Source organism: Ambystoma mexicanum, chromosome 2p (assembly GCF_040938575.1).
Source record: "Ambystoma mexicanum isolate Mex_15411 chromosome 2p, UKY_AmexF1_1, whole genome shotgun sequence".
Lineage (NCBI taxonomy): Eukaryota > Metazoa > Chordata > Amphibia > Caudata > Ambystomatidae > Ambystoma > Ambystoma mexicanum.
In genome coordinates, this window is record NC_090923.1 from 348,022,138 (window position 1) to 348,050,043 (window position 27,906).

Consider the following 27,906-nt stretch of genomic DNA (forward strand, 5'->3'; position numbering starts at 1 on the left):
TCTTAGAGAGGCACAGCTCCTCCCTACTGATGAGGTTCAACCAGACCGAAACACGTGTCTGGGGATGCTGTTGGTACTCTTGCTCAGAGGAGAATTGCCTAGCATTTCGGTGCTGGACTGCCCCAGGGCAGGACAAAGACTGATATGTTTGGGATATTTCTTCTCTGTGAAAGATAGTGAGCTAAAGACTCTGGGTAAGTCTCTCGTAACCAGGACTAATGTCTGGCAGAGGGACTCCCAGGACCCCCCCCCCCTTGTTAATTTAGATCTTCTAGAGATACATTGCAACATTTACACTATCATGGTCTCATGCCTCAAGGTGCCATATACCAGCTCCACTGGGGGTGGGGGGAGGGAAGGATCTGATCGCTCAACACCCAAAAGCCATCACACATTACATTAGAACACAAGAGTTTCCTATATGGCCATATGAAAAGATTTAAGTCAAAGAGGGGCATTGCCCCAGTAAAATGGGTTTAGCTACTGTAGTTTGGGAGCTACCAAAAAGGCATTTCCTCTTAGAGTGTGGTCTTCACTCCATTAATAATGGCAAGATTTGAGGACTACACTCCTCTGTCTGTAAAATTCGAAAATGGCTGCTATAGTTACATAAACGTATGAAGCTCATCCCTATGAGTAACTATCCTTTATTTTTTTTAAATGTCCCATACAAATTTGTCCCACCAAAGCATCATAGGGGAGTGCCCATTTCCATTTCTGTACAATCCAGATATGGACTGCCATCAGCATGTTTGAAATCAAATTTACTGCATGGTGTTTTCATTGGATACCATTTCCTACTACTATCGCACTTTTAGTACTACTACCAACAGTTCCACAGTGACCGCACCATTTATGACCTTACTGATAAAAGAAAGAACTTCCTTCCAATGTGATTTAATACAAGGACAAGTCCACCAAGTATGTCCCAGTGAGTCTACTTCTACACATTCCTGCCAACAGAAACACAATGTAGCATTTGCATTGCAAGATACCACCCAAAACAAAGTTTGCACGTGTTCCCATTTTTTCCACCTAATGAGATCGTCTTTCCTAAATCCTTCTCCCACATGCTCATCTATCTGAATGTCTGTTCCACATCCATAGCTTTTTATAGATCAATGAGATTACACATCAGTCTGTGGGTCTGTTACAAAAATCAGTCCGCTTCCAGTCTAATCGTCTGTAATCCAAGAAAATAACTCTAGCGTTATAATGTAAAATGTGTGTGTACATTCTTCAAATGTTAGGGGCGGAGACTGCAGAAAGTTCTCCCTCCCTAAGAAAAATCCTCAGATCTCCAGGCTTTATTTTCTGTCTGTGCCTATCCAGGAATAAAATCATGGTAGCTCATAATATGGGTTAAGGAATAATTTCTCAGAGTTACAAAGCAGTTCATGCGTCCATTGTCCATACCATAAAGTTAAATTTATAGAAGAAACATTAGAAGATGTAGATTAATTTAGCTTCAAGGCCACATATGATAGTTTGACGATTCAGGTCAATCAACTCAAGCTTTATTTTAAACACAGTCCCTTTTACATCCAGACACCCACCAACCCAGGAGCACCCTCAGTTGGAGGCTAGCAGAGGTTTTGGCTAGCAGAGGTTTTTCCCCCCATGTCGGTGGTGCAAAGCTTGCTTTCCCTTTCATTTCAAGAAGCAACCCTTTAGGACATTGTTGGTGTAAATCAGCTACAACAAAGGCCATAAACGTTCTTTGGATCACTGTAACATGGTCCTTTCGTGTATTAACTGGCAGAATTTGGAAGATTAAGCATACAGCGGATTGTGATCATCTTTACGGATGTAATCCTGTCCATCCACGATGACTAACATGGCTCATTTATTTAAAACTTGAGATGTTCATTAAACAAGAAGAACAAGTTACTTTCTTACCCGGTAACGTTCTTTCGATGGGATGTTGCGACAAATTATTCCACATCTATGACAGGTAATCAGCACAGCTGTGGTGATTACCTGTCATAGATGTGGAATACGTCGGAGGAACCAATCCCTTCGAAAGAACACTCAGAGCAAAACCGAATAGCTTATAAAAATGAATGCGGGTGACAAGTAGGTACGGGACATGGGAACCTTCAATTTAAATAGGAATCTTTGTGGACCATAGGAAATGTTCGTAGTCGGTTCAGCTATATTTAAACAGATATATTAATATCTGTAACTTTTCCTAATGTTGTTAGCTACCTCAGAGCTATCGTAAGGGCTGTGGGCAAGTAGCAACATTCTGTTTTGTGTTCTAAATTTCCAATCGCATAACCCTCAAAGTAGGTTGAGTCACATTTTCTGGCCCAATCATTCCATGGTTATGAATCAGGGGCCTCCAAAGGCAAGTAATCACTGGGATACCAAAGTTAGTCCAAGAAGGAGCGGGCAACAAGCAAGAAGTAATGTTATTTATTACAGCTGGGCAAGCATAAGTCAAACACCACAGTGTAACAGAACTGCTTGAAAGAAGCTGACAAAACTGGCCACTGCTTCCACATTTTATACATTTACACCTTTTTTCCATAGTCCGAAACAGTTGCGAGTAGTGTTGCACAATATTAGACATCCTACAAAGCGGATTGCTGGGACCACGTCAGTCCCCTATAGCTAGACATGGATTAATCAACAATTCCTGGAGCAAACAATCTTGTCCCCTCTGTTCATTACCACCCATATGATATCACAAACCTTCCCGCTCCGACCCAGGAATTACTCTTTATCAGCAATATGTAATCGTGCTGACATCCGAAACTTTATTCATCTGCTGTTGATCAGCACACATGAGGAACACAAGGTATGCCGAGCTTGTGAGAAGGGAGTCATTTACACAGCATACAACCAATAAGGTGCCTTGCGGACATCAGCGAGAACACAAAATGCTGTTGATTCTCAAGGACACAAAAACCAATCTGCTGATTGGCTCTGTCCCGTCTCTCCCCACTGCCTTTTTTCCAGGCCCATCTGTCGATCGATGACGAGAAACTTTTTTTGACAAACCGTAACCCGATCCTACCAGCCTTCTATCTTCTACCAAAGATTCATAAAGATGCAAAAAAGCCAACCGGTCGACACATAGTGGCCGGCATAGGATCAGTTTTGGAACCTTTATCAATTTATATCGACCATTTTCTACGACCCTTCATTAGCCAGATGTACTCATACGCTCTGGACACCAAGTCCACAATCAAGAAACTGGATACCCTATCCGTTGACCAACAAGATCTGCTAGTCACCCTTGACGTTGAATCGCTCTACACCAGCATACCCCAACGCGAATGCATAGACGTCTTGGCCACATACCTCGACATAAGAGCCACCCTCGAACCACGGACAGCTTTTTTACTTGAATGCATTCTGATAGCTCTAACAGAAAACTATTTCATTTTCAAAAAAACATTCTACCAACAATGCCATGGTACCAGCATGTGGGCTACATTCGCGCCAGATATAGCAAATCTCTTCATGGGCTTGTTTGAAGCCAAATCTCTTTATGACATCAATAACCCTTTAAAAAACAGATAGGAGTCTAGATTCGTTACATCGACGATGTCCTGATGACATGGAAAGGAAAAGAAATACAACTACAACCATTTTTCACTTGGCTCAATACCCAGGACTCCTGCATTAAGTTTACCATACAGTCCGACAAACTATCAATCCCTTTTCTGGACTTAAACCATCTACAAAAGTACTTCAAATACTCTGGCCACCACGTTATATCACACGCCCACCGCAAAGAACACACTTTTGGAGTTTTACAGCTTCCATCCAGCAGCCTTAAAAAAAAAAAAAAAAAAAAAAAAAAACTTCGGGCAATTTCTACACCTTCGGCACAACTGCACTACACGAAAAGATTAGGACACAACCAGCCGAGACCTCTCGACCGGACTTAAAGAAAGAGGGTACCCAGGCCACATCATCCATCGAGCAAGAAAAAGCAAAAAACAGAAGCAGAGAATCATGCCTTTCAACGACTCCACTGGAAGTCTGCAAAGATAAAATCACCTGCGTTACTAATTTCTCTGCTTTGAGCAATCTGATCAAGAAAAGTATTCTACGACACTGGAATATCCTCCACACTGAATCCTTCAAACCAACAAAACCCTGGTTTACATTCAAATGGAGTAGGAATTTGAAAGATCGCTTAGTTAACACCTACACTGAACCCTCTGCACCTCCTGAGCGACAGCTCACTTTGTGGAATCTACCACCTGTAAAAGGCCACTACAAATGTGGTTCCTGCTCGGTATGTTGCTTGACCAAAGACATGAAATCCATCGATTTAAATGGAAAAACTTGGAACTTTAACACCTTCACTAACTGTGGTGTACGCCATCCAGTGCCCGTGCAAGTTACTATATATTGGAAAAAGCAAAAGAGAAATAAGGCAACGCATATGCGAACATCGTTCATGCATTAAAAATGGCATTCCAGATAAACCAATGGTGGCACACTCAAGAGAAGAATCACAACGACATGTTCTGGTTTATCCTCCAAACAGCCAAAAATTAATTCAGAGGTGGCGATAGAGACCTATCACTTCGAAAATTGGAGCAACAATGGATTTTTCATCTCAACTCAGTAAAACAAGGTTTAAACATAGCGATTGAATGGAACCTTTTCTTCAGGTAACAACATTAACTCTCTTATGCTAATCATTATGGCAATCGAACAACAGTGCCATTTCGTAGTGTCTGCTTTCTCAGGACACGAAGCTATAATGTATTTGTATGCCACAGGCCCTTTTTCAAGAGCCTTTCTGACTTTTTGCCTTCCCTATTCCTTGTACTTTAACATTGATTGTTCATCCGAATTGGTGTATATACTTTGTCAAGCTTGCATTCTCAAACACCTACCTTGTACGCCCATAATGTTTAATACCAATCGTGTGTCCCTGGCAAAATAACAATGGAACCTTTTCAGTACCTGTATCTACGTGATGCGTTTTTTGAACGAACATAGCTTTGATGAACACCTCTTGCCACAGGATTCACCTTTAATTTAAACGTCTTCCGACCATTATGCCATGATACATTCCGAGATCATGCAAGCCAACAATGTATTTCTAATTATATTGTGTTTTTTACCCAATGTTAATTCATGTTTGCAAAATGTGTTCTGTGTAAAAAAAAAAAAAAATTTAAAAAAGGAGTCTTTTTTTAAAAAATGCTCTCCTATTGTTCACTGCTAACCATGTCTTCATAGCACAGTAACACAATTGTGAAAGAATGTTTTTTTTTCCGAGTGTCTACATCCGCGTGATGGGAGTTATTCCGAACCCCCATAGCTATGATGCACACCTTATGCCACATTAACCCCAGACCCTCTTGCCACGAAATATTCCAACCCCACCATTTAATTATACTGTTATTTCCACCCTACAAATAAATATCTGCGGTCTGTGTACCAAAGTTGACTTAACATTAGTTCATTATTTCTCTGATACAATCTGATGGTTTCATTCCATCCTCTTTCACACATCCGCCTATACATAATGCACATGCGCGAGCGTTTTTCGTGTTGTGTCTCAGACAACGCCTCTACCACGCATGCGTTCAGTATCCTTTCACTATCATTTAGCCGATGCACAGCACACATCCTGTGTGCACAGCTCCTGACACCAGGGAATCCACTCGTTTCGGATCCACAACACCAGGTAAGAGTTTGAGACTCAAATTACCACAGGTACACATCCGCCCTATATAATTTATTTTATTATTTTTTAGCCACTACGAACCCACAGCACGTGTTTCATAACTAGTGAGCTACTTCACTCAACCATTCCAATTTGATCACAACCGCATCTCAGTCCTGTACTTGCATGCCAATTGTATAATTCTGCCAGCTCCTTATGGCCCCATTATGGACCCCATGTGCCTTGTACATGCACTTGGCATCCACCTGCGAGACCATCGCCGTCACCAGGCACCATTGAGCGGCTCTTCACCATCCAGATTCTTAAATTGCCCTAAATGGCACTACGCAAACACTCACTCCCAACCTAGTGCTTACTATGCATTCTGCACCATCCTGCCTGGGCCCATAGTCTTACTAGGCACCTCTCAGCGGTCATTTTCACTTCATGGTGCTCTGCTCATCACTCCCACAGAAGCACCTAGACAAACGGGCCCATTAGAGAAGAAACTCACAAGCCCTTCTCTCTTTCTCCGCTCATCCAGAGACCACGGGAATCCTTTCAGCACCATGAATCCAGACCCTGTAACTACAGTACTACATTACCGTGAATACTCCAGCCTCCACCGCTGGACCTGGTATAATCACAGCCAGAGGTACGGTCCTTCTGTTAAAAATGTACTTCTCTTTAGGAATCAACATAAGATCCAGGTAAGCAATTGGTACCCTTTCTCTGTAGACCTTGCTACGGACCCCCTGCCAGTATCCTAAGCCGGCTGTACCAAATAACCTCAAGTTCTCTGTTGATACTACAAAGGTAGGCCCTCTGTACGCAGCTTCCTTTCACAGCCATTTTTTACTGTGAGGTCACCCTTTCTCTGATACACACTCTTCTATTTGTCATCTGTCCCTTTAGGCGTACACAACATTTAACCACGTCCTGATGACAGCTCGGACCCTTCATCTGCTAACAATTAGATTCCAGTGAAGGCTGACTCCATCCCGAACCAGAAACACGAACATGGTTATGTGTCGACAACAATAACATACTACTATTCTAAAAGTAGTATATGAACTTGCACTATAAATCTATGTTACTAACCCTCACTTAACTGTGGAGTGTAAACATTTTGTATTTATTTCTTTGTTTGCCCATTAGGGCTTACATGTGTTTTTTAAAGTTCAATTGTGTATTTGTGAACCTACAGATTTTAGATGTGTCTCTAAACCTATGAATAAATTGAATTATAATTTTTTCCAGCCCTTTTATGACCTAACAGCTAGTATTTGCACAAACTAGCTACCTGCTCTTTAGACCTACCTACTTTTTACACGGTTGGCAAGGGGTAGCTGTTGACTCCCTTTTTGTTTCCATCTGTCAAGGAGCAATTTGAAACCACTGGCCCCAATGTCAATTTTTAGCATGCCTTTATGCGTTATAATTTTCTCCTTTCCCAGCAAGCACATAAGAGCCAAGCTCGCCGACCTTGTATGTATCTGCCGGTCCCCTTTCCCAGTGGATGCGGTCTCCTGGGAACAGCCAGCATGCACCCTTTCTCCAGCACACTGCAGTTGCATGGCACTCGTGATATTCATGTCTGCTTGCTATGCAAAGGCAGTCAGTGTCTAACCCAAGTGGTTTACTTACCTTTGGCTTTCAAACCACGATGGCTGTTGTGGTTCCCATTGCATTATACCACCCTCTCTACCCCTCGCTCCTGCCCAGAGTTCCCTTTGCCCCCCTGTGTCACCCTTGATTACCCCACCCCTGCCTTGCCCCTAGACGTCTCGAGCTGCGAGTCGCACTTGGCACATGAAACATTCACTGCAGCTGTCAATCATGCCCCTTCCCCATTTAGTCATAACCGTCCCTGCTCCCATCATTCCCACAGCTGGTAGGTGCACCCCCCTGGACAGCTTTGAATCAGTGTTAGGCAGAAACCTGTGCAGTTCCCTTAGGGAACACTGCAAAAGATTTAGGACTACAAGTGTTAGCAGTAAACCCACATGGTAGCAGTCTGTACCACCCAGATTTACCTGGTAGCTGTGGCTGAGCAGTCAGACTTCTCTCAAGAAGAGTTAGGCAGTATGCAAAGTGTACAAAATAGGCACTCAGACACACCAATACAAGCAAACACTGACCAGAGCTTTGGTATCAAAGTATATAATTATGTTTTTAAAAACACACTGTTTGAAATACTCCAGCACTCTTGTTGTAAAATATTCTAAACACAGTTACTATTGTAATATATACACCCCTTGTTCCTTATCCGATAAGTCACAGTAAAACACCACTTATTTTCATACAGAGGTGAGCGCTTGACTAGATAGCACTCCAATAAGTTTGTGAAAAAGGGAGGGAAAAAGACAGAATATGGAAAGGTACATCACTCTAAGATTCAGGAACACTGTTAGCAAGGCAGAAGAGCAAAAGTCACTGGTGAGCCAAAGTCCAAAGGCTGGGCCCACTCTTGGAGCACAAATGCACCCAAGATCACACAGTTACACTAGGCTAAGAAAGTCTTGCAGGGAGTTCAAAAAGAGTTTAGAGAGGCTCAGAAAAGTTTAGCCAGGGTGTCCCAGGCTAACCCAGGTTCGAAAGCCAGGGGCTAAATCTACCCCGTACAGTCGGTAGCAAGGGAAGCCTGGCGGGACACGGTACCTTAAGTGGCAAGGATCCTCCAGCAGTGGCAGTTGTTCCTGGCAGTGGGTGCAAGTCGCGTCGGCTCACCACTTGGGCCAATCAGGACGGAGTGTGACTTGAGTTGCCTAGGCAACTCAGTCCAGGGTGCCTAAATCCCCCTCCACCCCACCTAAGTACCCCAGACAGAGTGGCACCACTTTGGAGGGCTTCTGTGGAGAAGCCCGCCAAAAAGTGGAACAAAGGGCTCGACTTGGGTTGGAGTCACAGAAGAGAACACAAACGCCATTTTAGAATCAAGTTTTGGCAAAAAATACCAACCGGAGAATTAATATTAATTAAATAAACCGGCGGTATGTTCGAGGCTACCGTAAATAATTAAATAAAGATAGTAGCCTAAAACAATGGGAAATCCCATAGGAAAATATTGGCGGTTGAAAATAAAAAGTAGTATCCACTGCCACCAGCCAAAACTCGATCAGGGGGGACGGAGACGTGCCCCCTCGACTAACAGACCCCGAAGCAATTGAATTGCCCCAGCCAGTACGTCCACAATATGATGGTTTTTACTGGTTCTGTTCAGAATTTAAGACTGGTAAAGTCAATGGTGACTTTACATGCCCTAGGAGACAGTAGTCAGTCCGAGGGTATGGAGTCTATACTGGGGGGTCACTATGACACCCCTGTGTTACTGCACTGAGGGTGCTGTGTAACACACATCACAAAAACACATAAAGCCCTATGGGGTAAAAGACCCCATAGCCCATTAAACACATCTAGAGTCAAAGAAACATACTCAAATCATGCCCAAGAGTGAGGGTAAAAAGAGTCTCACTCTTGGCAGGAGAAAAAAATAAAACCCAAAAATCCAGCAAAGCTGCTGGGGGACTCACTAGGTTAGGAAATTCAGCCTAAACAGAGAATTCTCCCTAACAATCAGCACATTTACTGCAGTTATATAAGGGTGCAGAAGGACAGACACAAAGGTGGCATGTTTGGAGCTAAAGACCTATTGAAAAATAAAGCAAAAGAAAACCTACCTTTCTCTATTCCTAGGAGGGGTTTCCCTGTCTCAACTAAAGATCTAAGGTAAGTGTCAGGATGTCTGTTAAAGTAAGTGTCCAACATCATGTGTAAAGAAAACCTTACTTCTGTCCCTTACACTATAAAGCAGTACTGTTCTTGTCCCAGGAGAATGTCTCCCTTCTCCTGGATTATGGTCAAAGTTACACACCATACTTCCTTGGTAGGCCAGAGGAATGCCTCCATTCTCTTGGCACTCAGTCTCACAAATAGCCCGGGGGGAATCACTCCCTTCCTCAGGTTTGTAGGACCTTCCTCCAGGTCTGAGTTGTAAGGAAAATGACTCCCTTCTACCGGTCATTATCAAGCAACCCCTCACAACCAGGGGAAAGGACTTCCTTCTTCCTTGCTTTGGACCACTTGCTTCACTTCCCTGCCAAGTAAAACCTCAAGGAGGACGACTCGTAGGACTCTTGATATGGGTCCTTGACCCTTGCTTCTCTCCTTTTTATGTCCCCTTGGCTGCCTCGCTTGTCATGTACCGACACAAGGACGATGTCCTGCTCGTTAATTCTTTACAGGATTTTGGCCTCCTGCACCTTCCAGTCCCTACCAGTCCCCATGCTTCTCCAGTTACCTTGTCTGTTCCCACGATGCACAGGCATTTCTTCCTGGGTTCTCTCCTGCTCTTTGTGCTGTGTGGGCATCTCTGTGTCACAGTGCGTTCAACTGGTGGTTCTCTAGCCCCGGCCCTTGGACAGACGGTATGGACGCTGCCTCTTGCATATGCATCACCGTCTGCCAACCTCCTGGTACCATCTGGATGCCCTCTGGCAAAGGAGTCCTGATGTCCTCTTGTCTCCGAGAGCAGACTGCTCCTGGGTCAGTGCAGGCCTTCTCTGCCTCTCCTTCATGCTTCCCAGTCTCTCGTCCAAGTTGGCAGTATCTCAGACAAGCAATACTTCTTCAGTTTTTATGGTGTAAAAGGAACCACCCCTCTGAAGTCCATACCGCTGCAGTTCCTTCTTGGTATTGCTCTTCATTTTTCCCATGTCCCACCTCTTCCTGGTACTTGGATTACCTAGGTACAACAGTACATAAGGTCTACTGTCTAAAGAGGTTAGCATAAAATGGAGAGGTTAGATTATATGGGGGTGTGACGTACCCTAGTTGGTCGTCCTTCTCCCTGGGATTCTCCCGGGGATCCTCCCTCATTATACCACTTTTAATAAAGTGCCAATGGACGTGATCAAAACATTTTCAACATCCAGCACCAGTAGTGTCAGGGCCTTTTCTCTAGATTTAACATATATAGAACCCTGTGTACATTACCAGATCCTCAAAAGTGGGAGTTAGTAAGAGGCATTAGAGTGTGGTATATGTTCAATGGACACTTCATGTGTGCCTAATCCCTTTCTGCACCAAGCAACACAATCCATATATCACAGAAGGTTAAATTAGCCATCCTTCATTTTAGGCAGTTTATTGCCACAATTGTGACAAGTACTCATCCTAGAAGGTGCTTCAAAGCCAATATTCTGCCTCAACTATATTCAAGAATTAGGTGAGTCTGCCCCCTACTTCCTCAGAAACAGTGTGGCTGCACAGAGCGAAAGTGGCGGGGATGAGGAGGCTGCTGGTGCTGGGCTGGGAGGTGTGGCATAGAGCATGGCTAACTGTGGGCGACCCGGATCCGCTCTCTCAACAGGTCCCGTTGGTGGTGTTATGTTAGGGGGACTCACAGCTGATTAAAGGAGTCCGCAGATACTGGGAGCCGGTGGGCCTGGCCACCCTTGGAGACATATGGCAGGAGGGGGAGGCACTAGGTTTTCAGCGATTAATTGAGGAGACAGGGGTACATAATGGCCCATACCTTACTTACTCCAGGATTATGAAGCGGTTGAGGGAAAGATGGCCCGAAACAGTACTTGCAGAGGAACCTGATGCCACCATAGAAATGATTTATGATGTCTCGGAGGGCGGGCACGAAATATCTCGGATATACAAGCTATTGGGCACAAAGGCGGGGAAGGAGTTAATTCAACTGAGACATGATTGGGAGGAGGAGGTGGAGGAACCCATGTTGGATGGACAATGGGATAGAGCCCAGAGGTACCACAAGAAAGTGTCCCGAAATGCGAGACTTTAGCAGATCCAACTATGTGTCACCCAGAGAGCATATTTGACCCCCAGTAGAATAGCCAGGTTTGGGGGCTCGGCTATACAAAGATGCCCCAGGTGTGGGGAGGAGGAGACTGGGTTGCTTCATATGTTCTGGGCTTGCCCCGAAGTGAATAGATTCTGGGTAGAACTAAAAACAAAATTGGCCAGCAGTGGAGTGGTGCTGGATGTGGGGTCTGCTTGGTCATGTATGCTTGGAAGCTTTCCTAGGCCACGTAATTCAGAGCATATCAGCAAGAGGAAGGACCTAGCCTATATTTTGGCCAAGCGCAGAATCGCTATGTGCTGGAAAGCGGTCCACCGGCTCAGAGTAGAGTTGTGGTGGGCAGACCGCCTGAAGTGGGCTGAGGCAGAAATCACAGCCTGGTATGAAGCAGTCATGAGAGGTGGGGAAGAGGAGGCGGGTCCCCTGACAGCCTGGAGACATTTGGTGACATCGATGGCAAACCCCCACCAGGCCTTACATGATACAGAAGACTTGGAGGAGTTGACGATAAATGTGACACCTGATGAGGTTCAGTAGGATGGCACGGTTATGATGGCTCGAGTTTCTGGGGAGGGAGGGGGGGAGGACAGCAGAGAGCACCTTATAATGTAACATTTTTAACACTGAACACGAACGTCCTAAATGGTTGCAATGTTTGGAGTGTTTGTTTTAAAATAATAAAAATTGTTAAAAAAAAAGAAATAAAAAAAACTATTCAAGAATTCCCTCAACCTTGAAGGGAAAACTTAAGAAAAAACGAACTCCCCTCTTTTTATTCCAACTTACAATAAATATTGCCTCAAGAAACAATTAGAATACAGCCACTACTCATCCAATTGTATAAAATGGGCTACTTTTAATACAGCAACATTCAATTTGAAATGTTAAAATCAGTCTAAATAATATTGCAGGGAGTTGTCCCAGATGGCACAAGAATCACTCAAAGTCAAGCGGTTTAAGTTTTATTTTTCACTTTTGTGAAGCCTTGGGCTGCGACTCTGCTCTATCGCTTTATGACACTCTCCTACCCAGGCGTCTGTGACCCCTGCTTAGTCCTATCAAAGCTAAAAGCTTGCTTGTGCTACAGACGAGGATCTAAATGTCTGCTAGCTGATCTCCCATAGGGACTCCGACTGCCCCTACTCTATCCAGTTGTTAGTGATTTAATAGGAATTGGGCTGCTTCCTTACAAATATTCTGATGAGTCAGACTTTGCCTTACAAACACATGCTTACTGATCTTTCCGTTTGGCCACCTCACTCCTCCCACCAACTTTGTTCTCTTCTATATTATCACTCCTCCTAGGTGTTGCCTCCACCCTTTGATGTTAATCCTCCTTCCCTTACTAAACCACCCACCCTTTCTTCTCTTCACCCTCCTCCACACACTACTTCTACACACACTCCTTTTCTATTTCCAAACCACCACTCCTCCAAACTGCTCCTCTCCCTTCCCTCCAAACCTCAACTCCAACACCATCCTGTCACTCAGTAAGATTTACTTCACAATCACTCCTTACACGGCCTGGACTGCTCACTTACCACACATACTCAACCTGCAGAACTTCTCACTTTCCCTCCTCAGCCAAAACCTCACCTGCTTCCCAAATCCCCTCCAGACTGCCGCTCCTTCCTTCCTCCTGCTGGTCTCGTAGTCCTGGTCCTCAACCGAATACACCACACTTCCTGCTTCCTGTTCCCGGCTTGCAGCGCCCTTCCTCTACCAGGATTCAGTAGATCTGCCTAATCATTATGGCCCAGATTTCCCCACCCAGAGGGTGTTTGAGTATCGAAAAGTCATAACAGGACTAAGCACTGCCCATTTTCTCAGCTCCTGCTTGCCACATGCCCAAGATGGTCAACCAGGAAGACCAACGTTTGTAGCGGGACCCAGTTCCATGGGTTCCACCGGCAAGACCATTTGGGAAGAGTGGATCCTTCTCCCCTTTGTGTCCGTAGTGGTCTAGGCAACCTTTTGGGTGTTGCTCGAGCTCCTCTGCAGTGTTTGGAAGCTCTTACTCATTACTGCATATCGAGGTGTAAGTTCTCTCTTCCTGTTAAGGCTTATGGATGTGCATAAGCAGCACTACAGTATCTTCGTAATTCCTGGGCAGTGTTCTCACTCTCTGGCAACGATCGCAATTCGGCTTGAATGGTCTCTTCAAAGGACATATGCCTGGATGGCTTGTCTGCTCTTCTTTCACAGATGTTTCTGAAATGGATGAGAGAACACTGGCAAGCAACTTGCAGAGGCATGAGTTAGCAGTGGTTTGCACACAAACATTTATGCACGTTTGGGGTGGGGGGCGGGAATTGCGGATGTCTCTGCTGCCACTGTCCACCTCAGGGGTAGGATTGGCTCTTGATTTCTCCTTACAGTACGCCTCCACACATAGAAAGGGGTTCGCAACCCCTTTTTTGTAATTGTAAGTGCTTCTTTATAACACGCTTAATACCCATAGGTTTCTAAGCACGGACCTGGGGATCGAACCTTTGTTGCTCTGGGTCGTCTTGCTTCCAAGGTGACGTGGTTGCCCCTGAGCTATCCTCCTGGCCCTTTTCAGAAGAAGGACGAGCCCTTGTCACAGAGCATATATCATATTGTGAGAAACTTTCCAGCTGTTAACCTGACATTTGGGCGACTTGTCAATAACAAACTTCAGATTAACTTTTGGGAAGGTTTGGCCACATGGTTTAAAGTGGTAATACTTGCTCGAGCTATAATTCAGTCTCAGAAAAGAGTCATAAAGGCTGGTGGTCATTGATGGAAGCAGGCCTTGTATTTTCTGGTTTCTGGGGAGGTTTAAGGATTTTTGGAGCGCTTGTAGTAAGAGGATAGTAGGGAGATGTAGTGAATGAATGACTGGGACCCAGTCAGAGCGAGTTTGAGGGTATGTTTTGCTTGTACAGCACTGTGCCACAAATTCAATTATTTGGAGTGAGGGAACAACACAAGTGCCATCACCAGAGAATTGGAGAGGCAGACAACCAATCTGTCCCTTGAATGGAGTGGACAAGATAGGTGCCAAGGGTGAAACCTGGGAGGAGCTAGTAATCTCAAAGAGCAGCTTGCTTTGCCGCCATGCACACCATATTTTGCTGGAAGGGTGCACAGCACAGATTCAGGGATGGGGATCACTGGCACACAATTCGTCCCATTTGGGAACGGTCCACAGCACCCCAACGAGTGAGACATATGGGAAATGATGCTGCTCGTTGTCTTTCAATCAAGCACTTGTTGCACCCATTGCACAGGGCAAGTTGACAGGCCTTTAATCAAGTGCATCATCCAACTCAAGGTCAACACCCCTCATAATTCACTCAAGGTCACATGCACCAGTAGAAGAAAATGCACAGGTATTTCTCCACAATAATGAACACCCTCGGAGACAGACCGAGGTGATTTCACTTTCAGTTCCAGCCAACATCTCAAAGGCAGAAGGGGGAGGTGTTCAGATCTTATGTAACAAAGATCAGGGAGAAACAAAAGTCTCAGACCTGTAATGTCTAGTCTCCACCACCTGTTAAAGTATCATCTCTGCCACTCCCAGGGATGCAGAAATTATGAGATGGACAATGACCTAGACAAAGATCTTCCTACATTAGAGTTCAGACAACAACAATCACGGCTTCAGATAAGCAGCAATACCCAGGTGGAAGATCTGCAGAGTGTGTAGTATTAAAAAGAGTTTCCCAGACCCCCCCCCTTTGTTTTGCATAAATTAACTTTGGGTTTCATCCTAAGTTACCAGGGCGATCCAGACGTGGACCCCTTTCTCACTGATCTTAGAGAGGCATAGTTTCACCTCACTGATGATGCCCAACAAGGCTGAAACACGTGTATGGGATTATTGTTGGTACTCTTGTTCAGCGCCGGAATGCTAGGCAATTCTCCTCTGGACTGCCCCTGGGCAGGACAAAGGCTGATATGCGGGGACATTTCTTCTCTCTGAAAGGGACAGTGTGCTAAAGACTTGGTCGAGTCTCTCCCAGGGGTTATTCAACCAAGAACAGGTCATTGGGCTGTGTTCGTGCTGGTAGAGAGATTCCCAGACCCCCCTTTGTTTTAGTATTAAAAGAGGTTCACCCACTTACGGTATACAGTCTGAAAAACAGATTTCTCCACCACAAATCAGAAAGCACACTACACAATTAAGTGGCATCCAGAATACCATCCCAGCCAGCACCATCACAGCCACATAAACGCAGTTTACATGCTGCAAGCCAAATATAAAATTCTAAAGTGTGACAGTACTTCAGAGAATAAATAGCAACCAAATTTGGCCATGTGCACAATCTACCAGAAAACAGTGTCCTGGGCAGGGATGATATTGTCTAATACATCTGTACAGTCCCCTACAAGGCTACAGTATGCATACATGGGAAGTAGTAACACGATTTGAGGTGCATTCTTGACACATACCATAAGGCAAGCAGCATGCCACAACTGCCACTGAAAATACTTCAGATGTGCCAGTGCTTGGGAGTAGGGCAACAAACTCCACCCAATATACCCCAGTGGTGGACAGCAGTGTTCCCACATTGTGCAAGTCCACTACGAGTGTGGTCTAACATATTACCAATCCCATCAAAGACAGCACCTGCTTGATGCTAACCTAGCTAGTCAATTGGGGACTGATCCATTTCCCTGAGCATTTGTGGAAAATACAGGATTCCGCTGCATTATGGTCAAAGTCAATCGCTGCCGGGAAGTTCCTGGCCGACTTTCTCTTGCAAAGTGGGACCAGAACTGCAAGACTGAATTGTAAGGCAAGGCGTTGACTACAGTAGGGCGGTTACTACAGCAGTCCAGGGGTCTTCACTACGAACATGTGTACCAGTGGTCAGAAAATCAACTACATGGCTGTCGCAGCAAAATGGGTGGCTTGTCCTTCCCCGAACAGCAAAGACAGGTGCCAGACTAATTCAAGTGGGGAGTAGGTGGTTTACAGTTTGGCACGAGGCAACATCTTCGTGCAGAACCTTCATTTAACCGGTTCAAACAGAGCACGAAGTGTTGGCTCCATAACACGGACCTCTGACAGCCTAACTTAGCCTCTTGATCTTGAGCCACTCTCCTGGAATTATTATCTCCGCGCATGCACTTGCTTATTATGCCAGTTCCTACCGGTAACCATTCTGGAACTTGGCCGACTGTATTGTCTTGACTGCACACCTCTGTAACTGCAACGTAACTTTGCTTAACCGCTCACTTGTAACCAGCTTTGTAACCAGCTTTACCTTATGCGCCCTTATGCCCCCGGGCCAGGCTGCGCTTTATAAATAAATAAATACAAATACAAATACAAACATTATGTATTCAGGCATTGCAGGGTATAAGCCGTATAGGATTTGGGGGAGTTGAGATCTGGAGGAATGTGGAGGAGGGCTGCTGCAGCACCTTCAATTCCCTACCTGTGCGAATCCCCCCTTGCCTACCCTCCGCAACCAGTCAGGACTCAAACCAAATACCTCCTCCAGGGTACTTGTTTGGCCACCCTCCCATCCCAGATCATGAATATTTCTGCCAGCTTCTCCAATGCCTCAAATGGGGTGTGCCCATAAGGCTCTCACTCCTCTATGCCTGTGCCAGTTGCCTCTGGGGACCCCCTCCAATAACCCTGCTTCCAACACCACTAGCTTGGAGGATCAATGGTACTCTGTGCCCTGGGCCTGTAAGCTGACATCCACAAAAAGCAGAGCTCAAGTCGAAGGTACACGCAGGGGGACGGAGTCCAACCACTTTATTCAGAGGGTGGACTCAGCCCCCCTCCCCCCCCAGAGCTAAAATAAACACATGTTTTCTTTGAGTTTATGGATTAGAGCCAACCTCGGGGATCAAACCGCAGTCGTCAAGTTTGTAGGTCAGACACTGCACTATATAACCTGACGAAAGTAGAGAACTAAAGGTGAACATTAGTTTTGGGAGAGCACTCCTGACACTTATGTAGTCCATGCAGCTGGCCAGCGCATCATTTGTGTTACAACTCAGCCCCCTGGAAATGCACATGTCGCATTTGGGAACGAAGTGACCTGCGCATTTCCAAAAATGGGGCGTCTAAAAAAAGATCATCTGCCCTACTTTTAGTTGCCAGATTGCTTTGAGGAACTGGCCCAAAATTTACATTTTAGAAAAATTGAACAAATAAATAATCACAAGATTAAGGGCGAGAGACACCTTTAAACATCTCGGAAACATTGAAGACCAAAGACATTATCATTTACACCTTAAGATTCATTTCCTTAGAATGTGAGGGTCAGAATAGTACCGGACACAGGAACTTTTTGTTTTGGACATTCCAACATTAAGAAATCGTGATTTTTGACTTTAGGTACGGAAGCACTTCTAGTGCAGGGACAGCAAGGCCTTTTCTCAACACCTTTTTATCAATAAAAAAAGTCTCATTCCTGACTCTTCACACAGGCCTCCAGATTAGTGTCATGCCAGGCCTTTTTACGCATTAAAATCTTTCAAGTACGACAACTTTTATCTTGCTAGGTGTACCATTTACGCACCAATTGAGAGCAGAGGTCACTGGAAAGGGATGTGTGGGTATCCTGTACCCTTGATTAACTTGCACAGATCCACTCAACTTGTTCTACATGTTGACAGCTTGCATTGCTGTTGCCCCGATTTAAATTTACTGTTTTTGTGCAGGAAGTGTGTTCAGCACCTACTCAAGATGACCTGTTCTGTGTGAGCCACGCGTTAAAATATTTATGCTGCCGTTGTACTTATTCTTTGCATGCAGGGGAAGCTCACAGTGTTGGTGCTATTCTAGTCCATTCATGAGAGGGTGTTGGTTCTACTGCACACTGATTTATCTGTTAATTTGAGAGAAACCTGCTATTCTATCATGATGTGGACCGCTGCTGCATGATTTCCATACACGTGTAACTTTTTGAATGAGTCAGCTGGATTTTCACATACTTTTTACTCTTGTGGAGGACAAAAGAACAAGTTACTTTCTTACTTGGTAACCTTCTTTCGATGGGATGTTCCTCCGATGTATTCCACATCTATGACAGACTCCCAAAGCAGTACCAACATATGGAGGTGGGAAAAGAATTTATAATTTTAGAATGCCCAATCAAATTGCAGAATAGAGGACCCCCTTGCCAAAGGCCAAATCTTTCCCATGGATAGAATCTAGGGAGTAGTGTTTTACAAAAGTATGGACAGAGGCCCATGTGGCTGCTTCACATATGTTACGAATAGGAACACCCCTCTGCAGAGCAGTAGAGGCAGCAACACGCCTAGTAGAATGGGCCCGTAAGCCTACCGGAGGGTCCTTACCCGCCAAACGGTAACATTCAGAGATTGTCAAGATAATCCATCTAGACAAGGTCGGATTAGAAACAGCTTGAACCAAACGCCTTCCAGCGTATCCAACAAAGAGCTGACCGGGACATCCGTGAGAGATAGAAACTCAAAGCTCTCCTAGGATCCAACCTATGGAGCCTCTCCTCTTCCTTACCAGGATGCGGAGGCGGATAGAAGGCCGGAAGAACCACCTTCTGGCTTAAATGAAATTCTGACACAATCTTCGGAAGAAAAGAAGGATGAACCCTAAGGACAACCCTGTCCTTATGGAACACCGTGAAAGGTGGCTTGGCGGATAGTGCCTGCAACTCACTCTACGAGCGGAAGTAACCGCAACTAAAAATACAGTCTTAAATGACAACAGTCTCTTTGAATACAAATTTAAGGGCTCAAACGGAGCTCCCATCAGGAATTTCAAAACTAATTTCAAATCCCAACCAGGCACCTGAAAAGGTGATGGTGGAAACGCATTAGTGAGCCCTTTAAGAAACTGAGAAATCAAAGGAATCTTAAAATAAGAAGACTCTTCAGACGAGCGCTTAAATATGGACAGCACCGCCAGGTAACCGTAAATGGTACCCACTTGCAGGCCCTTGTAGCCTAACGAAAGCAAAAAAGACAGAATCACAGGAATGGCACATGAAAATGATCCACATTCTTTACCCTGCACCAGTCGCAGAACTTTCGCCAACGGCAATAGTACAGGGATTTTGTTGCTGGCCTTCTGGCCGAAAGCAACACCTCCATCACGTCTTCAGGGAGGTCCCAATCCTTGTAACTCAACCTTTCAGAAACCAAGCATGAAGGCTGAGAGACTTGACCTCTGGATGTAGAACCCAACCCCCCTGCCGTGAGAGCAGATCGTCTCGGTAGGGAAGACGGCGTGGAGCGCAGATGGACATGTTGAGAAGGCCCGGGTACCACGCTCTCCTGGCCCATGCCGGAGCAATGAGGATCATTCGGGAACCGAACCTCCATAACCTCCGCAGCACTTGCGGAATGACGGGGACTGGAGGAAACGTGTACAGCAGTGGGAAGGACCACTCCACTATGGAAGCATCCCCTAAGGCTGCTCTTATAGGAAATTCCTGTGAGCAGAATCTTTCGCACTTCCGGTTGACACTGGTGGCGAAGAGATCCACTTGGGGTCCCCCAAAGGGCGAAGATCTCCAAGAGAACTTCCTGAGCCAGCTCCCACTCGTTTTCGTCTCCGGCCAGATGAACTACTGAGATCAAAATTTCCTGCTGGAAGGCCCAGAACCAGAGCTGCATCGCCTCTCTGCACAGTGGGAAAGACCCTGCCCCCCTTTTTGTTGAGGTAGTGCATGGCCACTGTATTGTCCGTCAGAATCAGGATATTCTTCCCCCGCACAGATGGCAGAAAAGCCTTCAGGGCAAGCCCGACGGCCCTCAGCTCCAACAGATTGATATGGAGTCTGGACTCCGACGGAGACCAACGCCCGCTGACTGTCAACTCGTTGGCATGAGCTCCCCATCCCGTGAAGGATGCGTCCGTCACGATCGTTACCTCCAGCCAGGGTAGCCAAAATGGAGCCCCCTTCATCAGATCGCCTTCGACGGCCCACCACAGAAGATCCTGGGCGACCGAGGGCGGCACCTGAATGGGATCAGACATCCTGCCGGAGGCCTGTGACCACTGCATCTTGAGAGCCCACTGCAGAGATCTCATCCGCAGCCGGGCCTCTGGCACCAGGAGAATGCAGGATGCCATGAGGCCGAGCAACCTCAAGAACTCCGGGAGACTCTGGGCACGTTGAAACTTGTGCACCATCTGTAGAATGTGATGAGCCTTCAACTGGGGAGGCGAACACAGCCCCAGGGATGTGTCGAGCACTGCTCCGATGTACGGGAGCAGCTGGGTAGGTGTCAAGTGGGACTTCTTTAAGTTGAGGGAGAAGCCCAGCTTGTGAAGGAAGTGGCAGGTGAGTGACAGATGATCCAGGACTTGCTCGGGAGAGCGTGCCCTGATCAACCAATCGTCCAGGTAGGGGTAGACTGGACTGGAGTGCGTGGTGCGGACTGGAGTGCGTGGAGTGGACTGTAGTGGACTGGAGCGCGTAGAATTGCGTGAATTGCATGGAATGGTTTGGAGTGGAGTACAGGGAATGTTTGAAAGAGCATATAACCCATCATAACATCACCACGCTTACTCTCCTCTTTACACCACCACTCAACTAGAACACAGAGATACTATGACACCATTCGGTATAACTGTTCTCATACCAACATCTGCCGCATACTACCCATCACTCTAATTAAACACTGCTGGTCACACCCCCCCCCCCCCGCCCCCAGCCAGGCGTTTCTCCTCAGGCCTAACGCAGCCACTCTCTGTCTGGATAAATCCTGCCAGAACGAACACATACTCCTGATCTCCCAACCACCACACCTACTGTTATGAAGCAGCTACTACACGAATACACATATCCAGTGCTCACATGCACCTTTTGACTCCTCCTTCTCTCTCTACTGACTTGAACTTCGGTTCCCAAGGGCGTTGAACATACCAGCGCCTTCAAACCATACCAACGGTACATAAGGCGCTATATAAATGCAAAGTAACATAACTTAACATAACAGACGCGAATACCCCCTTTCCAGAAATACGCTGCCACCACCACCATGAGCTTGGTGAAGACCCTCGGGGCGGAGGTCAATCCGAAACGGCAAGACCTGAAACTGAAAATGCGAGTAGCCAACCGCGAACCTCAGGTACTTCCTGTGCTTGGGATGAATCTGCACATGGAAGTAAGCATCCTTGAGGTCGAGAGACACCAACCAGTCCTGAAGTTGAAGAGCCCGGAGGACTTGAGAGAGAGTAACCATCTTGAACTTGTCCTTCCTGAGGAGCTTGTTCAAACCACACAAGTCCATGATGGGTCTCAATCCCCAGTCTTTTTTCGGGATCAAAAAATAAGGGGAATACCATCCCTTGTTCCTCTCCGCTACAGGCACCAGTTCTATGGCGCCTTTCTCCAGCAGGGATTTGATTTCCTGCGCAAGGAGCGGATCCAGACTCTTCAAAGAGATTCCCTGGTGGATTGTCTTTAGGCCTCTGCCGGAAAGGAAGACAGTAGCCGTAGGCTATGATCTCCAGAACCCACACATCTGAAGTAATGGCACGCCATTCTACAAGATGCTGTGTCAGCCTTCCCCCAACCAGCGAACCATGGGACATGGCCTCATGACTGAGCTGAAGCGGCTGCGGCATTGCCTGAGGGCAAATAGGCAACTGCCCGAGCGGCCTTGGCATCTCGAGTACCTTGTTTTCCACCTCTGGTACTTCAATCGTTCACCCCTTTGACTGGCAGCTCCCCTCGATCTACCAAAGGAAGAGTAGTATCGAAAGGAACCTCCCCTCCATTGCGGTCCCCTAGGACGAAAAGGCAGAGGTTGATGCACTGCAGCGCTCAACGACTTCGCTGCAGCTTTGGCGGTCTGCAATCTCTCTAGGCTCTCGTCAGCCTTGCTGCCAAAAAGATGGTCACCATCAAAGGGCATGTTGAGAAGCCGGGACAGTACATCAGGAGCAAACCCCGACTTCCGCAACCACGCAAACCTGCGCATCACGGTGCTCATCGCCATGGACCGGCTGACACAGTCTGCCACATCCAGACCTGACTGAAAGGATTCACACATGGCATCCTTGCCATCCTGAACGAGGGCAAGAACACCATCCCGTTCCTGCCCTTAGGGAATATGTTCAGCCCCCAAAGAAACCATTCCACAGAGTGTGAGTGAATCTTGCCAAGCACAAACGGCTTCCTTTAAAGCCATACCCCCAGTTGAAAACACTTTCTTCGCCCAACCGTCAAACTGTCAAAGCGCTTGCCGTCCCTATCCGGAGGGATGGTAGGGTAAGCCGCCTGCTTTGCTGGGGCCGTAGCCGACTGCACCAGCAAACTCTCCGGAATTGTAGCTGGGGTCGCCACTGGCTGGACGGTATTTTTTCGGCAACAACTTATTCACTGCCGAAAGACTCTCCGGAGCAGTCCAAGTCGCCGCCACCCTTCTTTGCAAGGCCATATGAAATGGCAGCACCGGGTCAGTGGGTGGACCTTGGTCCAATATATCTGTCAGGTCATCCTGCAGAAAATCCACGGGTGGAGCAGACCACCCCAAGTACTCCCTCGACATGAGACGCCTGTACCAAGACTCTGTGTGTGTACCAGGCTCAGCCCAGCCAAATTCAACCTCCGGGGAGGTGTCCAGACCACTGGCTTCATGCAAGGACTGACGCAGGTCTTCCACCTGGCTATAACCAGACAACAGGTCATCAGGAACCTCCTGAGGAACCAAACCATCCACATCTGACCCTTCATCCACCTCTGAGATGCAATCCAGAGGCTGGAATAAATCCCTGGATGAGGGCACAGAAAAAAGGCACAACACATTTTTCGATTTACTCAAGGCCTTCCTCCGGGTTTCCACCGTCCTCCGGGGCACCTCCGATAAAGCTTCCTCAAAAGGCGTTGAGGGCGCCGACTGAATCGGCGTCGAGTGAGGCGCCGACAACGGCTTTGAGGCCGGAGCCCCGAGCTTGTCCAACAACTGACTCGGCGCCGATGACTTCCTCGGAGGTGGAGCCTCCGAGAGTCCCTCGACTGACATGGCGCCGACGTCTTCTTAGAAGACCTCACAGGCTCCAACGGTCTCGAGGGCGTCGAGGACCTGGAGCGGGCATGGCTAGAGCGATCTACCTTGTCCGATCGGGACCTCGATGGCTCCCGATGCTCGCACCAACCGCCCGAGGCCAAAGGCATTTGAGCAGTGGCCCTAGCGCGTTACTTGCCGGCTTCACATGAAGGCGCGGACGGAACGGAGCCTTGCGATTCGAAAATCGCCATCATTTCCTTGCGAAATGCGTCCCATTCCGCCGGAGATTAATGCTTGTTGGGACAAGCTACCTGCCGTCTGGCAGAGTCCTCGGACGAGGACGGGGAAGGCGACTGGTGATGACGCTTCCGAGAGTGCCTAGAAGAGGCAGAGGCCTGGTGGGAACCACTCCGGGACCGAGACCCCCTGGACTTACACTGACACGGAGAGACGCCCCTCAAATAGTCGGTCGAAAGCCCAGCGGATTTCGACTTTCAGGGTTTGGAAACCCTACCTACAGACAACTTCTTCCGCTCCCGCAAGGCCTTCGATGTCAAAGACTGGCAGTCATCGGTGGCGTGGTCCTCGCCGAGGCACCACAGGCAGACGTTGTGCGGGTCTGTAAGCGACATCTTGGAATCGCAGTCGCGGCACTTCTTGAAGGCCGACTTCAGAGTAGAAGACGACGAAGACATGATTCGCACAAAAACCAAGTACAAAGAACCGATTCAACAGGAGAAGAACCGAGGTGCGCCGAGATTCCGAAGCAAACACGTACGCAGAAAAAACGGAACTGAGGCTACGGGCGTCATGCGTCCGAATTATAACATCCGGTGACGTCGGCTCTCGACGGAGGCCCTCGAGGGACAGCCTATCGACGTAGGACTCAGACACCAAAAATGTTTCCGAAGCAGCACAGATGTGGCTATTACCTGTCATAGATGTAGAATACGTCGGAGGACACAATCCCTTCAAACTAATTTGTACATTTGCATTTCCTACCAAAGTTTAAAAATAGGGAGTAAAATACTCCCCACCTCAAAATCTTTACTGAAGCATTAACCACATGTAACTTGATATTAAGGACAAGCCAAGCTCAGTCACTTCTGGAACTTTCTTTTAAATGTAGAGACTCTACTAAACCGTACAGTTATTTGGTGGTAAAGAAATTATTAATATTAGAACTGTATGCAACCCTCCTCCAAGTAGACTTTGCTGGAATATCACCATCTATTTTACAATTTATTCTGTACATATTCCATTAGCCTAGCCCATGCAAGCCCCTGCTTATATTTATAATACCACTCTGCATAAATGGGACTAGTTTCTTCCCCCTCCCTGAATCACGGGGCAGTGCCAGTTTAGGTCCCCTGCAAATATAATCCAATCAGATGCAGTCACCTCAAAGCATCCTAGTAACAATTCATCCAAGGCTACAAAAAGCTTCCTTTTGCTCACCCTTATTGTATTCCAATATAGGTTTGTCAGTAGGAGACAATTCCTCCACATTAAACTGGTAACTAATTTGGCTATCACCCCTGCGTCGGGGAGGGGGGGGGGGGGGCCATTCATGGCAATTAACAGGCAGCCAGCCCGAGCCTTACCGGCCATGTGCACCCTGACAAGGGGGGAGAACACTATTCATAACCTAGGGTTCTGTCCAGGGTTCAAATCTTTTTTTTTTTTGGTTGTCGTGGGAAAAACAGGTTCCACACATATTGAGCATGCCCAATCTCCCATGAACACAAAAAAACAAGATGGCCCCCACCACAATAAATAGAAAAGAACAAGTCCCTTTTCTATGTCCATGGTGGCAACCAAGGACCGTAGATAAGTGGGGGGGGGGGGTGAGGTGGAGTCAGGCTTTTAGAAGATTGCAATAGGTCTCAGACGGATTAGGGCCTGGGGGGGAGGAAGCAAACAACGGGGTGAGGCACCATGTTGCCTCCCCACAATCAAGATGGTGCCACCAGGGGAAGGGCCTCCGGTGGCTGGAAAATGTGGGCGGTACACTGTATTTTCACCAGCATTACCAACCACCTGATTGGCTGAGCGCCCATGCCTACGTGTGAATAATGCTGCAGTTAGTATACCATGCTCTCATCTGAAACCCAAAAGTGTTAATTATTCCAATCAGTAGTCACCAGGAGAGGCGTCCGTTTATTGTTTTGTTTAGAAATGTTGTGTAACCACCCAAAAAAAGGATTTATGTACAACCATTCCTCCTGCAGGAGAAGGATCATACATTTTGTGACATTACCTTCATTGGAAGAAGGATTAAAGAAACTATTGTGGGCCCTGGAATTCTATCCCAGAATCTTACAGTTTTCAACATTGATGATTAAGGTGATGAAACATGTTATTTGTTTTCAAAGACAGGGAGACAGGAATTCCAACTCCAATTAATCATCTTTTTTGTACCCTTTACTTACTCTCTTTACCTAGTTAACTGCCTCAACTAGTCTCCCATAACCAAACAATCATATTGGACACCATGCCCCAGATTTCTCCTTCCGAGGGGGTCTCCCTCTTTCCTCATTCCTTTGTACGCTTCAAACTGAAATCCATTTTATATGGGTGAAAATCCAAACAAGCATAACAGCACATCAGATACACGCAATCAAAGTGAACAGAATTCAGGTGAGCCACCACCAAATCTGTTCTGGCCACTGAGAAAAAGGCTGGAATCAGAGAAAATAGATACACCAAAGTGGATCTATTTAATATGAGATCGCCATTGTCTTTAAAGACTTGTTCAACGGTAAAGACGAATCAGTCTCGGTCTGGTTATTAACAGCTAAATCAGGAAGCGTTTTCTCTCCCTTCCAATCATTGACTATTTTAGAACAGAATATGAGAATCTTCTCCAGAAGTCCTCAAAGGGCATATCCTTGTCAGACTCATGCCCAAGATTTTACATCTTTCTCATGTGTTTTGTCCCCTAGATTTACATTATCTTTAGTTTGTGGGGGGGAGGGAGGGCTAGAGTTGCTTTCATGTGATCCCTGCTTTCCATTGGGATCCACTTTTGTTAAAATGGTATACATCAACTCGACTCCAATGCTGGCACAGACTTAGATTTTATGGTCATGTTGCTATTCCCCCCACCCCACCCCCTTTTTCTCGGCATTTGCATCTTCCACCAGAGTTTCCACTGGTAAGACACCAAATTAGACGTAATATTGAGATTTCACAAAAACATCAGGGATTTCTTTTTTTTTTGGTAGTACCCCTCCATTCCATTCTTAACACCCGTTGTCTGTTATCTTGGTTTTTTCTTTTTGCCTCTTGTTTTCCAATGACCTCCTCAAGAGATTTTTCTGTAGCTTCAAGAGCTACTACAAAGCTCTGGCAAATGGACTTTAGAATTCAGTACATGGCTACTTGAATGCTTTCCAGGAAAGGGCACTGAAGCTTTGGATACGCTATGCTCAGTAAAAAATCTTTCTTCATTGCACACAGACAAGATTTCCTTCAGAAGCAGCGTGTTTTGTTAAACTTATTTTATATGGTGGTATAACCAGGCCATTGGCTGCAAAGTTAGATGTAATCTGGGCAATGTGCCACCATCAGCAGAATAGAGAGCAAAGGTCATTGGAGGCTGTTATTGTAACACTTAACTTGTCTCTGCAGGAGTGGAGATTATCAAAAACCCTTGTTGATCTGCTATACTGGCTTTTAGAGTTTTTCCCTGTCATAAAAGAGGGAAAACAGGAAAGGGGGGGGGGGGCTGTAATCAATATAAGTGGTAATTCCACTAGGGCTCTCCCCTGCTTCCCCACCCTGACTGGCTCCCCCTTTTACTTCTAAGGCCCACACTCTCCTCACATGTGTTTTGTTGCTTGGGAGCTCTCCATCCTGCTTTCACGCAGGGGTGCGTAGGTGTTGAAGTTTGAAGACTAAGATGCTGTTAAAACGGGTAAGCCTCTCAAGGTTTAAGAAAGAAGTCTTTAGTCAGAAAAAGACAGTTGTCTCAGAGAAAAAACATTCTGTGGATGGAGCCATCTCTCTTCAAGACTAATAAGTCTCCTTTTCTTTTGTAGGTTTTCAGAAGAAAAAAAAAAATTCTGAAGAACTCTGCCGTTGTCGAGGGAAAAATCATGAAGCCTTCTCCTGAGGTAAGTTGGCACGTTTGAGTTAGTGAAAGCGCATGGAACGGAGTGCCTTCATTACCCAGCTATGGGTTTAGTCTTCGGGTAAGTAAGGGCGCGTAAGGCACGCGGCACAGCGTGTGTTCGTTTTGAAGTTAAGCTTTCTTCTGTAAAGCACAGCATTGGAACGTGAGGAAAAAAAGCTTGTTGGAGCTTCACGTATGCATGCGCGTATAGTTAGTTTTCTTCACCTATATTCTATGATGTCCGTTAATTAACTATGGTACCTTTGTCTTTGCAGGTTTTGGGAGGTCAGAAGATCTCGGAATGATGCTGCGGCCGTGGACAAAGACTGATGCTGCGGCCAAAGACTGTTGACTGAACTGCGGACTACAAAGAAA

At 46.4% G+C, this 27,906-nt stretch overlaps 1 protein-coding gene and 1 long non-coding RNA gene across 3 annotated transcripts in view; one reads left to right on the forward strand and one right to left on the reverse strand.

The window, feature by feature from the left end:
• Positions 1-27,906, reverse strand: part of DENND6A (DENN domain containing 6A) — a 1,713,534-nt gene that overhangs the window by 1,439,996 nt on the left and 245,632 nt on the right. The gene's annotated exons all lie outside the window — the stretch shown is intronic.
• LOC138565877 (uncharacterized) lies at positions 5,584-6,758 on the forward strand. Its single transcript, XR_011301673.1, has 4 exons — positions 5,584-5,665; positions 6,189-6,299; positions 6,383-6,460; positions 6,560-6,758. It is a non-coding gene; the product is annotated as an uncharacterized lncRNA (long non-coding RNA).